We start from the raw sequence: 13333 nt of genomic DNA on the forward strand, positions 1-13333 counted from the left end.
GTTCTTCAATTTTGTAAAGCAGCCGTTAAATTGGGAATCTCTTAAAAACACTCATTATTCTTATGCTAAAGATTGGTGGCCAACCACCAAGTCCTTGCTTCTCTTCTTCCACAGCAATAGAATCCGTAGTTGGTAAAGCTCCCAGACTTCCTTAGGGTTAGATGTGGCCAGATGTCTTAGTTTATGTGAGTGAAAGTGACATGTGCCACCTCAGGACAATTTCTTAATACTAGGCAGTGCTTCCTGAGTTTTTCTTTTTTACTGCTAACAAGTTCTAACCTGGACATACTGACATATCACACATGAAATAGACACCTTAGAGGATGGTGGGAAAAATATACATATGAAACCTGGCTTTCTGGGTCACCCTTTGGACCATACCTGCCTGATACCCTGGAAGTCCCACCTTTAACTATTTTGGTTAGAGAAATAAACTATAGTTTTTAAGCTACTGAATTTTTGATGTCTGTTTGATACAAGAGTTTACTGCCAGTGAAAGAACTATTAAAAATTATATCCATGGTGTTTAGAGATATTTTCATGTTTTCTTTATGATCCCAAGGCTGCCAAATGCTAGGGGGGAAATGAGGAAATGTTCTAAATAATAAAGACTCTCAAATGGGCAGCATGGAATGAATAGCATTGATAACCTACCACTGAATAAATGATAAGTTTGATTTTTTTAATATTGAGATAATTTTATACTTGTAAAATAATTGCAGACGCAGTGCATAGGGTTCCATTTACTTTCACCCAGCTTCCTCTTATATTAACATTTTATGTGACTACAAAACATTTATCAAAAACTAAGACATGAACGTTGGTAAAATATTATTAACCAAAGTGCAAGTCTGATTCACATTTTACCAGTTCTTTCATCACTGTTCTTTCTCTGTTCCACATCTAATCCAGAATTCCATGTTGCACTGACATGCCAATGTAGTCTCCTCTCATCTCTGAGTCCTCTGTCTTTTCTTGTCTTTTATGACCTTGACACATTTGAGGTGTGCTGTTCAACTATTTTGTACAAGGTCCTTCAACTTGGGTTTGTCCACTGTTTTCTCATGATTAGATTGAAGTCATAAATTAATGAAAAGAATATCACAGAAGTGATGTGTTCTTCTCAGTACATAGTATCAGGGGGTCCATGGAGTCAATATATATGACTGGTAATGTTAACCATAATTCCTTGACTGTGGTAGTGTCTGCTAAAGTTTTTCATTCTAAATTTACTTTTTTTTCCCTATTGTAATTACTAAATTCTGTGGAGGCATAATATCCAAATATCCTCTTTCAGCTAAAACCTTCACCCACCCATTTTAGTATCCATCTGTGGATTTTGTCTGTGGCAAGTTTTACTATAGCATTCTAATGGTAGTTTTCTATTTTCTCTTAGTACTTTCAAATTGGTTCATTAACATTCTCTATTTATTTTAGGCAGATATCTAGGACTGGGATTGCTTGGCCGTAGCGGTATATGCTGAATTTCAAAGAAACTGTCAAACTCTTTTCCTGTTTGGAAATGGCTGAGGCATTTTGTGATCTTGACAGCAGTGTCTGAGAGTTTAGCAGCATGCTGACCAATTTTTGGTATTGCTAATTGTTTGAATGTTAGACATTCTCATAGATGTGTAATGGTGTCTTTCTGTGGCTTTAATTTGTGTGTCCCTGATGACTAATGATCTTGAACATTTTTTTTTCCTTTTATTAGAGAGAGAGGTGGGGGTGCTGGGGTGCGGCAGAGAGAGGGAGAGCACTCTGTAAGGGGCTGGAACTTGTGAATCCTGGGATCATGACCTGAGCTAAAGTAAGAGTCTGAGGCTTAACTGACTGAGCCATCCAGGTGCTCTGAACATCTTTTCATGTGCTTATTCCTACTCTAGCTTCAAAATCTGTTCCTTAAAAATAAGTTAGTAAAGGGGCGCCTGGGTAGCTCAGTCAGCTAAGCAACTGACTCTTGATTTTAGCTCAGGTTCATGAGTTTGAGCCCTGCTTTGGGCTCTGAGCTGATATTGTGGAGCCTGCTTGGAATTCTCTCTCTCTCCTCTTTTTCTGTCTCTCCCCCCACTCACACACTTTCTCTCTCTCTTAAAATAAATAAATAAAATTTTAAAAATTAAACTTAAAAAAATGAGTTAGAGACTTAAAAAAAAATCATACCCTGCAGAAACTGAACTAATGGAGAATTCACAAAGACATTGTTAAACTAAACTTGAAATAAGTATTACTTACTCAAGAGAAAGAAATGTCAAAATCAGAACTAAGGAAGATGGTAGGACCCTTCAGTTTTTACATTCCTCAGTGACCTGAGAGAGTTCCTAACAAATCCCATCTAGGCTTGCTTACTATTAGTACAAGAACAATGTATGAATATAAGTATATAAGTAAACTTAGTGTGTGTTGTGGACACAATGGTCATATAATGATAGAATATGGAATCTGAAAGAGATCTAGATACTTGGACCATCTTTTTCTGTTTAACCAGATGCTAGTGATAATCTGGACCATAATAAAACGTCTCTTGCCTAGTTCTTAGTGTTGTGTGTTTTTTGTTTCCCTCCTAATTTTTACATAGCTTTTATCTCCATATTTGGTGTTTCCCCCATACCTATCTAGGCAATTCTTTTTTTTTTTTTAGTGTTTATTTAGTTTTGAGAGACAGAGACAGAGAGCGAGGGGCAGAAAGAATGGGAGACAGAGAATCCCAAGCAGGTTCCACACCACCAGCTCTGAGCCGATGTGAGGTTCAAACTAAAGAACTGTGAGATCATGACCTGAGCCAAAACCAAGAGTTAAGATGCTAAGCCAACTGGCTGTCCCTTTCTAGGCAATTCTTAAGCCTTATCACCTGGAAGAGTAACTGATCCTGAAATGTCCTTGGGGCCTTTATTAACTATGGGGAGGATGCAATAATCCAGGAGAGAGCACAGGGTCCTTTGACTTACTCAGAGAGTGCCAGTCAGCATCTGAGATCATAAACAGCTTTCATTCATTCATCTAGTAAATATCTACCAAGCATCTGTGTCAGGCCCTAAACTAGGCACTCAGATGACCATAGTAAATAAAATAAAGGTCTTTTCCTGCTCCTAGTGACCTTTACATTTAATTTATTAATGTGTGTGTGTGTGTGTGTGTGTGTGTGTGTGTGTGTATGGAGGTGTATATATATATGTATATGTATATGTATATGTATATGTATATGTATACATATATATGTATATATATATGTATATATATATATATATATATATATATATATACATACATACATACAGAGAGAGAGAGAGGGAAAAAGATATTTCTTTTTTTAAGAATGTGTTAGTGTTTCTCAGCCCCGGTACATACCCGTGGCAAAGGTGCATGTTGGATGACACAACTATGACAGGTTTCTTTAAGGAAAAAGAGGTAATAATCATTTTAGATGCTTACTTCCTGAGTGAACAGATGCGCATATTTTCAGCAAATTGTTGAGATACTTCCTGTTGTAAAGCAGTTCTTAAAGACTTGGAAGAGTTATTTGCTTACATCAGATTTTAGGAAGTAATTCATAGAAGAACAATTCAAATACAAGGCTTAATATTGTTCCTCAAGCTACACCCTCTCTCCCTTCTTGCAGAAAAACACTGCCCAGACTTCCTATTAAATACAATCTTTTCCTAAAAGAAGGTGAGTGATATCAATTTTGAAACAATGGAATGCCATCTGGGATGGTCGTTTATAGAAGAGAAGCTAAAAATGAAAATTATCATTAGGGAAACTGAACATACAGAAAATGAAGAGTATTTCATTAGATTTTAACAAACTACTTATAATCTTATTCAAAACATAAAATCTTATTCAAAACTTTTGAAATGAAAATCCAAGCAGAACAGAGTAATACACAGATAAATATTCTCTAAAGTATATATGCATATATACCTATACATGTATATATGTATATTATACATATTTATCACACATATCATTATATAACATATAAATGAAGTATATGTATTTTTATATATACATACCATATATATATTTATATCATATATATAAACAGGATATATTTATGGAATGTTTCTGAATCTTCAAACATGATTTTGTATAAGGGACATAGAAATCTACAAATAAAGAAGAAAATAATTTTAAACACTTTAAAATAATTCAACATTAATTTTGAAAAGGTTATTCAACTGCTATCTTTTTGTGAACTTTTAATAAAATATAGTTTTCAACTTGCTGAAATTTCTGGTCACTATTGTGAATGCTTATGACTTACATTTTTTTGTATTTCCTTCAAAGTTCTATGCTTAAATCATAAAAATATTTTTAAATTACTCATGGAAAATAATTTACTGGAAATATGTTAGCTGAAAGACATGGAAGTCTGGATGAATCTCACATACACTACAAACAACTGTGTGGCCATGTGTATTCAAACTCTGGCAGTCATCTTTGTATGCACTGAAATATGAATATTCATCCTTTGTGTTTCACTGTGATGTGTGTGACAGTATTATATGCCACCTTGACCTCTGACCATCACCAGAGATTAGAAGGATGTTATGTTGAGTGGCAATAGATTGAATTTCATAGCACACCTTCTTGTGACAAGAAACCATGACCCCCCCTGAGATGTAATGAGTGAGAGAGTTTTGTGTTTGGTAGTGTCAGGAAATAGGGAGAACTACCTCAGGACATGCAGGTCAAAGTTTGAGGGAAAAAATGTCTAAAAAATAAGAAGAGTAGAAGTATGGGTAAAATAAATATGAAAAAAGAAATCATGTGAATAACACCCATTTTAGAAGTTGCTTCACACATACACTCTGATGTAGCCACTTTTTAATCTCTATGGAAACTTCAAATAAAATGATTCAGTGAAAAGTTGGAGATTTTAGGCGAAGTTAAAAGTATAGGTACAACTGAGATTCCATGAAAACATGTTGCTAAGAAATTTACTGCTATTAACCACTTTCTGCTGTATTCTGGAGGAATGCTTTCCATTCTATATTAGTTATTTACATACCTTTTCTAAAATATTCTTTTTTTCTAGTTTTATAATCGCTCTAATTACTGGCTTGTACTTTTAATAGTCTTACAAAAATCCAATAAGTAATCATTGAGTTCCAAGAATATTTCTTCAAGAAAAGTAAATATAATGCTGAGCTCTCTAAGGTATAAGAATTTTTTTTACATCATCATAAAAATTATCACTTAGAAATGATTTTATGGATCTTCTATGTATTAATTTATCAGATTTTGGTATATCCCCCAAATAATTCATGTTGCATCTGCTACAGGATCATTGTATTTGGTTGCTGGGAGGACATACTTTCCATTATCAAAGTGGACTAAATGCAGTCTCTAAAAAAGTACAGAAAGCTTTCTCTTGCCTAATTATTTTCTTCTGTATTACTTCAGTGACTTGTTCTCATGGATAATTCACATTTTTTGTTCAAATTTTACTTGTTTAGCAGGATAGAGATTAACCTTTATATTTGGTTAATATTCATTCCATATTTTATTTCATAATGTTTATTAATAATGCTTAATTTTTGCTTAGACATTTGCTACAGAGAAGAGTGGATGTGCCACATTTGTCAATTTTTGTAAGCTTATAAATGTTTAAATTTTACTTTAAGCAGAAATTACAGAAAGATCAAGGTAATCTGAATTATGTTGTCCTCACTTCTCTGCTTCCTTGACTATGGGGGAGAAAAATTCTCCATTCGATGGACATGGGTATGACCAGGCAACATCAGCCATGGAAACATCAACTGCCATGGGAACAGATGTGGAGAAAATCTGTAATTTAAGATATTAAGTAAACTTGGAGAGGATAATTCAAGTCATACATGTTTTCCCTAAAATATCAGTTTTTTAAACTATTCTTTATCAGCTGTGATTCTTTGAGCTATCACTAAGTCACCTTGATTTATTTCCTGTACATAATACCTTTGAAGGTAGTAAGAGTCATGCCTTGTTTCTTCTCCCTTTCCATCAATCTCCTTATTAATTGTTTTCTCTTTTCTGGCACCAATTTTTGCAACTGCTAATCTCATTTAAACTTTTCTTCTTTAAGTGCTTCTAAGGCTCTAAAAAGAAGCTCTCAGATGCTAGAATGAAGTTCAGGAAAGGACTAGAATTCAGCAACTAGATTTGCCTGTTCAAGGTAGGCCAAAGACATCTAGGCCAAGTCCCAGTTTGATTGCAGGGGATACAAAATGAAAAGGGCTCTCTGGCTTTGAGAATTTTACACACACTCAGAAAAAAATAATAAATTATATTTCCATATTACCTTAATAATTCCAAAAATTAGTAATTTTCAACTTTTTTGGAAGTGGGATGTAGAATAGATGATGTTAAAATGCATCACACTGCTATGGGAATATACAGAGTCACAAGTATTTCTATTCCACTAGTTACTAGTTGTAATTCCAAGGCGTTGGTTGTTACCAAAGAGGCTCTAACAGATTGGTGACTAGATACTGTGGAAGTCAACAATTCTTGCTGATACATTTCAAGTATTAGGACTAGACTCTGGTCTGTGAAGAAACACGGTTAATGTAGATAGGACCAAACATTCTTGGCGGAACTGAAGTATCAGGCCAGTATTGAGAAAGGAGGAGGACTGAAACACAGCCAAATAAACCATGCACCCACCTACCAAAAAGTGCTATAGAGGTCAAGGACTTGGTCTTAAACCTAAGACAGGAATTTTGAATTTAGAACTATAATTTATGGTCAGAAAGGATCTAGTAAACCCCAGTGATATGAAAACAAGTCATGGTTTAGACTTCCTCTTAACTAAAGGCTGGACTTGCTGAGGACTTCAGGGACAATCGACACTGTGTATGTGTGTGTGTGTGTGTGTGTGTGTGTGTGTATACACACACACACTGTATTCTTAAATGCCATCCAGGAAATGCTCAGATCATCCAAAAAAAATTCCAGGATAGCCCTGTAAAGGAGTGATTAATATTATTCTGTCCTAAATCATGGGTAATTTAACGTAGAGAAGAAAAAATGCATTATTTGTCATGCTTTATCCTGTGTTTGAGCAACACTGAGCAACTACATCAACCCCCTCTCAAATTAATTGATTTCTTGTTTACTGACATATTGATGGAGAAATTAAAAGAAGTATTATTTACATGTTATTAAGCTAACAAATATGGCCAAATTAATTGTGGGTAACACTTGAGAAATTCTCTCCATCCCATTCCTGCTATAGAAATATAAGCTATAGGGGCACCTGGTGGTTTAGTGAGTTAAACATCCTACTGTTGATTTCAGCTCAAGTTATGATGTTACAGTTCATGAGTTCAAGCCCCACATTGGACTCCAAGCTGGGAGTGGGGAGCCTGCTTGTAATTCAATCTCTCTCTCTCTCTCCCTCTCTCCCTCTCCCTCTCTCCCTCTCTCCCTCTCTCCCTCTACCCCTCCCCTGCCCCTCTCTCTCTCAAATAAATAAATAAACTTCACAAAAAGAACTATAAGCTATGAGGAATAAGGAAAGGAAGGATATTTTCAACTTGACGCCTACAGGGAAGCCAGCATATCATGAAACTGAATCATGGCGCAAGGAGACAATCTGCACATCGCTTTTCTCTACTTAATTTCAAATGTTTGTCAGAAAACAACGCCCAGCCAGCACCATATAACTCCCTGTTAACTGTCAGTAAGATAAGGCTAAAAGGTTTCTACCTCTGATTTCTCCCCCAGAAAGAGTACCATTCTAATTTCATGACTCCTGGTTTACATTCAGTATATAAGCATTTGAATATCATTCTTGTTTTATGTGTATATTTGAATAACTCTTTATATTGACATACTTTCAAGAAAAATCTTCTTTAGAAATCTGAACAAGATGTTCAAAAATGCAAAACTGGTTTTTAGTAAACCAAGTTTAACTTAAAAGTGATGCTGTGTGGAAAAGAGCAACAAAATGTTTCCTAGCGGTTATGTACGATTGTTTTATTAGGTTTGATAAGACTAAACAGTCCAAAGATTTGACAGTCCTGACACCTGGCATATGAAAGATGGAATTCCTGAATGGAAATTATTCTTATTGAACTTCTCTGAAGAGTTTGGCTGGAAAGAAGTATCTTTTCCAACGCCAGTACATTCTCGGCGCTCCTTCAACTGGCTGAAAAATGAGGTACTGAATTCTTTGCTTAATAGGAAATCTACTGTTGTTTTAATACATTTTTTTGGAAACCTTTTTTTTTTTAAATTTCTGTCATCACATTTCCTTTGTGGAAATAAATATGACACCATATGGGAAAAAATGTTATAGCTCCATATGTATAGAATAATATTCTGAATTTAAAGATGAACTAGCTCTAACCTCCATTTAATGATCAGAAAAATGTTGAAAATAAATACCCATACAGTTTATATGCTTCATGATTGCTATGCAAAACACCAAGCTAATATGGCTACTCTGTACTTGGCTGTGTTTAGGTAAAATCGGAAGTGTTTATAACATGAATAATAAGGTATTTTTATGCGGCTACATTATTTATCTTACTGGTTCTACTGTGTGATGCACAACAGACTCGTACAGACTTGTACTGTAGTTCAGATAGTCATATACAATATAGCTCAAAGAAGTGATTCCTATTCTTTCACCTATGACTTAAAAAAATGTAAGACAGAAAACCAAATAAAAAGAGGTTCATAAATCACAACAGTATAGATGTTGAAAAGGAAAAGTGGGTGTTTTTTGTTTTTGGCCTGTCAGTTTATCACATAAATTTTTAAGTTATGAAACATATAAAGAATAGCTTCATAATTGAAAACAAAAAAAGGAGAATATGGATTAATTGGACAAAAAAAATAAAGGATTCTGCAGAATTTAGAGCTCATTAGAGGAAACTATCCATTTTGGAAGGTCTAAGATACAAAAGTATTTTGTCATTCTGGAATACTTTCTCTTTTCGGCCCAAGGCTCAATCATAGGAGGCACTATAGAACCAATACTTGGGGTAGAGAGCTAACAGGTATATTGAAACAGTTGCCTCTTTAACCCATGAAGTATGTTCCATGAGTCCAATATGGTAGTAGGTGATGGACCAGAATTCATGAGTCCCCAAAACAATGAGCTGAGGGAAATTCTAACCTAGAGGTGACTAACATGTCATATCAAAACAACTCTACTGGCAGAGAATGCTCTTCCTCCTGAAATACCCATTTTATCTTTTATCCAAACATGATCTTCCTTTATGTTTTGCTCATTTTTCTCTGATCATAGAGAAGCATTTATCTCCTATTTGTCTCATGTCTCCTGTTTCATATGGTAGTTTCAAATAGGTGAAGATAGTCAAGTTCCTCAGCCTATGAGTCCAATGGAACCCTGTATTCTCCAGAGAAAACATTCTCAGCTCTTGACTTCATTTTTTAAATGTGAATTCTTGTCATGTTTGTTCCCCATCTTATTCCACATCTTTAAATGAGTTCATAAGTTGTCCGCACCAATACATTTTAAAATGTGTCAATCAAGATACTCCAAATGCACTCCAATTTCTATAGAGGATCAGAACACTATCACTATCTCACTTATATTAGCTGTTATTGGAAACTAACATTTGTCCTCCAAATTTACAGTGAAACACTTTCCTCCCATATTGCCAGTCTCATCAACAGAATTACCTTCTTGCCATTAATGAACTCTCTCTGTATATATATATAGGGGCAAATTCTATGACAACCTAAACCAATAAAACATGAGAAAAATAATTTTGAATTGGACTAGATGAATGTTCCTCATGTTTGAGGGAGGTTAGTGCCATGATTAGTTATCCATTTGGCAGTTGAAATATTTCTTTCCTTTTCCTTGCCATGATTTATGTATAAGATAGCAAAAATAATACTGTCATCTATGATAGAGTTCTTTCTCCACATGAGCTTTTCTGCTTGCCAGCTTTCAACTTTACATTTTATCTGAAGTCTCAAGTAACTGACAGCATAGTCATTTTTTATATGCTTTTCCATGCCAATACTTGTTTCAATTCCACACTTCTGTTAAGAGGCAGGTATCACGCTTCAGTTCTGAGCCCCCAGGCAAGTGTTTCAGAATTGTCCTTACCTTCCTCTTTTGTGAATTGAGAAATAAATGGCTCACCAGTGGTAAAGAAGTTCTTCTTTTGTGATTCTTCATTGCATTATTTATACTTTGGCGCATAAATAAGGCTCAGATATAATCACTTGATATCAGATATTAGAGAAAGAAGAGGAAAAGAAAGGCGAAAAAACCCCAAAACCTTAAGGATGATGATGTCAGAGTATCTCTGGGAATAGCCACAGATTGGTAATTGTGATTATTGGTTTTGTTATATTCATCCTCAATAAGTTTTTAAATTTCCTTTTGAATGAACACAGTATGTCCAAGGAATGTCACTGTAGTGCCAAAGATTTACCATTCTTTGAAGATGCTGTCAGAGCTTTCAGATACGTTAAATATTAGGATAAGGATGTTTTTAAACTCTCAGTCTCCTGGCTCCTTTTGTAGGCTCCAGACTACAGCTGATCTAGGCTAGAGATTCATGTTTAAGCAAGTGAAGAGTTCTAATTAAAATCTTGTTCTGGACGTGTTAATAACTGAAATAAGACAGTGTTTGTGATAAAATGATCAATTACATACAGATGAGCAGAAAATCAAGGGGCCTGTTGAAGTTTTGTCCAAAAATGGGGAAGAGGTGTTCTATTGAATAACATTTGAAGGGGCTGTAGGAAACAAAAGTAAAGTTGCATTTTGCTGAGTTACTAATTCATGATTCTTGCTACTTTGGAGGGTTGGCAAGACCTCAAAAGGTAATAGTTTTAAGGCACTCCTAAGAAGACTAGATTGTGGGCAAATTTGGGCAAAATGCCCTCTAGCAAGCCTGGTGAGGTCTTACCCTCAGGAGACCGTTCCCACATGATCAATGTGTATTGACCAATGGAAAACAAAATCCAAAAACTCAGGAGGCCCTCTTCAAATGTTCTTGATTATAAACAGTCCTTGGGACTTGGGGAGCTATAATATGAGAGATCAAATTACTCACCAGAGGCTCCAAGTCAGATGTATTTTGATTTAGAAATATGTTTTGATACCTAAAGTTTATGATTTTATTAAAAAGAAATTATACTTGCTTCATTCTAAAAGGTTTGTGGAGGGATTCCGGGGTGTCTCAGTCTGTTAAATCTCCAACTCTTGATTTCAGCCCAGGTCATGATCTCACAGTTCGTGAGTTCGAGCCCTGCATCAGGTTCTGTGCTGACCATGTAGAGCCGTGCAGAGCCTCCTCTGTACCTCTGGCTCTGTTCCTCCCCCACTTATGTGCGTTCTCTCTCTCTCTCTCTCTCTCTGTCTCTCTCTCTCTCTCTCTCCAAATAAATAAACTCTAAAAAAAAAACTTGTGGAATAGAAGGAAATGCATGGCAGTAGTTGAGTCAGGACACACTGGGTCAAAAGGTCTTTGGATGGGCATGTGTCAGCTGTGGGGAAGTTCTGTCGGTGATGTCTAAAGACAAGTCATAAACAAGCCCAGGCTGTGCATTGCTCTATCTCCATGGCTGCTAGGATGCATGGCCCTGTCTGCTGTGTAGTTATACAGAGCACAAATGCTGCACGGGCATTTTAGATTTCTGATCTTGATTCACTTTCCTCTCTGGCCAATTCTCTGTGAGTGGTTATTTTTTTATCCTTAATAGTCAGAGTTTTGTGCCTCTAGAAATATACTACAATTTTATGGCTCTTTCCGATGAGTGAATTTTTCAGCAACCATATGGTGTGGCTGGCTCTGACTCTGTCCAACTCTAATGACCTTCAGAATCTGTGCAGCAGCTTGTTCATTCTGATCTTTCTTAAGCCTTGCTGTATGGATTGCAGTCTTTGATAAGTCAAGTTGTTGAGTTATCATTCTCTTCCAGAAGGTTTAAATAAGAGAGTTTGAAAGTCATCCTTGGGTTGAGCTTTATTTTTGCACAGTTTGCTCTCTCCTTTGCCATAGGCATAATAAATCTAAGGCATGCCTTGTCATTTTCTTTTTGAATATTTTAGAAAATACTTATTTCTCAAGCCCTTTCATGAGAAGTGCCTAAGATAGTATTACTGTCCTTCTTACTTGTATGTATTAGAATATTTTCTACCATGATCTCGGTTTATACTTATTGAACCTCATTGAAATGCACTTTTTTCCTTTTTTTCTTTATTTTTAACATAATTTATTGTCAAATTGGCTTACCTACAACACCCAGTGTTCATCCGGGCATGTGCCTCCTCAATGTCCATCACCCACTTTCCTCTCTTCCTCATGCCCCCATCACTTCTTGCTTACTCTTGCAATTATTTCAGAGTTTAAAACAGTAAAATATTAGGTAGTGTCATCAGTTTCTTTTCTAAAGTAAAACTCTTTTTTATCCATGTAATAATCACTTTAATTAATATTTACTGTATGATTAACATAGCATATAGTATGAAGAAATTTAATGTGTAGAATGAAACACTACTGTTAGTAATAATAATATTAAATATATTTAAAAAAGGTAAAATTTGTTGAGTGGGTCCTACTTGCAAGGCACCATGGAAGAATTTTACATGTCAGATATCAATTAATTCTCATGCATATATGAATGGATTATAGAAAAATGAGATGTGGGAAAATTTGTTCTCTTCACACGGGGCAATAATAAATGTCATGTGGACAATACACAACAAATTCAAAGTTAGGCAGCTTGATTTCTTGAAATTACCCTGACTTTCTGGACAAGATAGAGAAAGATGATTAAAATAAAATATTTCTGGGATACTTGGCTGGCTCAATTGGTACAGCATGTGACTCTTGATCTTGGGGTTGTAAGTTCAAGCCTCATGTTGGGTTTAGAGATTACTTAAAAACAAAATCTTTAAAAAAAAGAATAAAATAAATATTTTTGATGAGAATAGAGTTTAGCTCATGAAAGGCCTAGTGAGTCTGTCAAATAAAACGGGACTTTATCTTAGGGTAATGTAGATCAGGAAGGGCAGTTAAGTAAGGGGTGACATAATTGGCTGCAGTTTGAGAAAGCTCTATCTGGTAATTGGTGAACTGGAGGCAGGAAAGGTGAGAAATAGTTAAACCTCATTCCCAAGTTTCTGACTTGTGTTGCTTGAGTGAATGGGATATTTATATGACAGTGCAGGAGGAGTGAGGAAGATAATGTACTCAGGTTTGAAAACGTGGAGTGGCACTGAGGGGAATAGGGGATAGAGTAGAGTTTGACCCTCAGATAGAGATTTGTGCTAGTTCTGGATGGAGTAGAACTGAATGGGGTTCTCCTTTGAGCATTATAAAGCACTGAAATGAGAGAGGCAGGGACTCAGGAG

At 35.5% G+C, this 13333-nt stretch overlaps 1 protein-coding gene across 17 annotated transcripts in view; it reads left to right on the plus strand.

Annotated features, from left to right (window-relative positions):
- The window catches only part of CRPPA (CDP-L-ribitol pyrophosphorylase A), a 481097-nt gene that overhangs the window by 465325 nt on the left and 2439 nt on the right, over positions 1–13333 (plus strand). For 16 of the 17 annotated variants that reach the window (XM_053218382.1, XM_053218386.1, XM_053218374.1 and 13 more), the window contains one exon: positions 7967–8143. The exons of the other annotated variant lie outside the window; for it this stretch is intronic. The gene's annotated coding sequence lies outside the window, so the exon portion shown is untranslated. The remainder of the gene's footprint in view (positions 1–7966; positions 8144–13333) is intronic. 17 annotated transcript variants of the gene reach the window in all.

The sequence above is a fragment of the Acinonyx jubatus genome, chromosome A2, assembly GCF_027475565.1.
Source record: "Acinonyx jubatus isolate Ajub_Pintada_27869175 chromosome A2, VMU_Ajub_asm_v1.0, whole genome shotgun sequence".
In the NCBI taxonomy this organism is placed as follows: Eukaryota; Metazoa; Chordata; class Mammalia; order Carnivora; family Felidae; genus Acinonyx; species Acinonyx jubatus.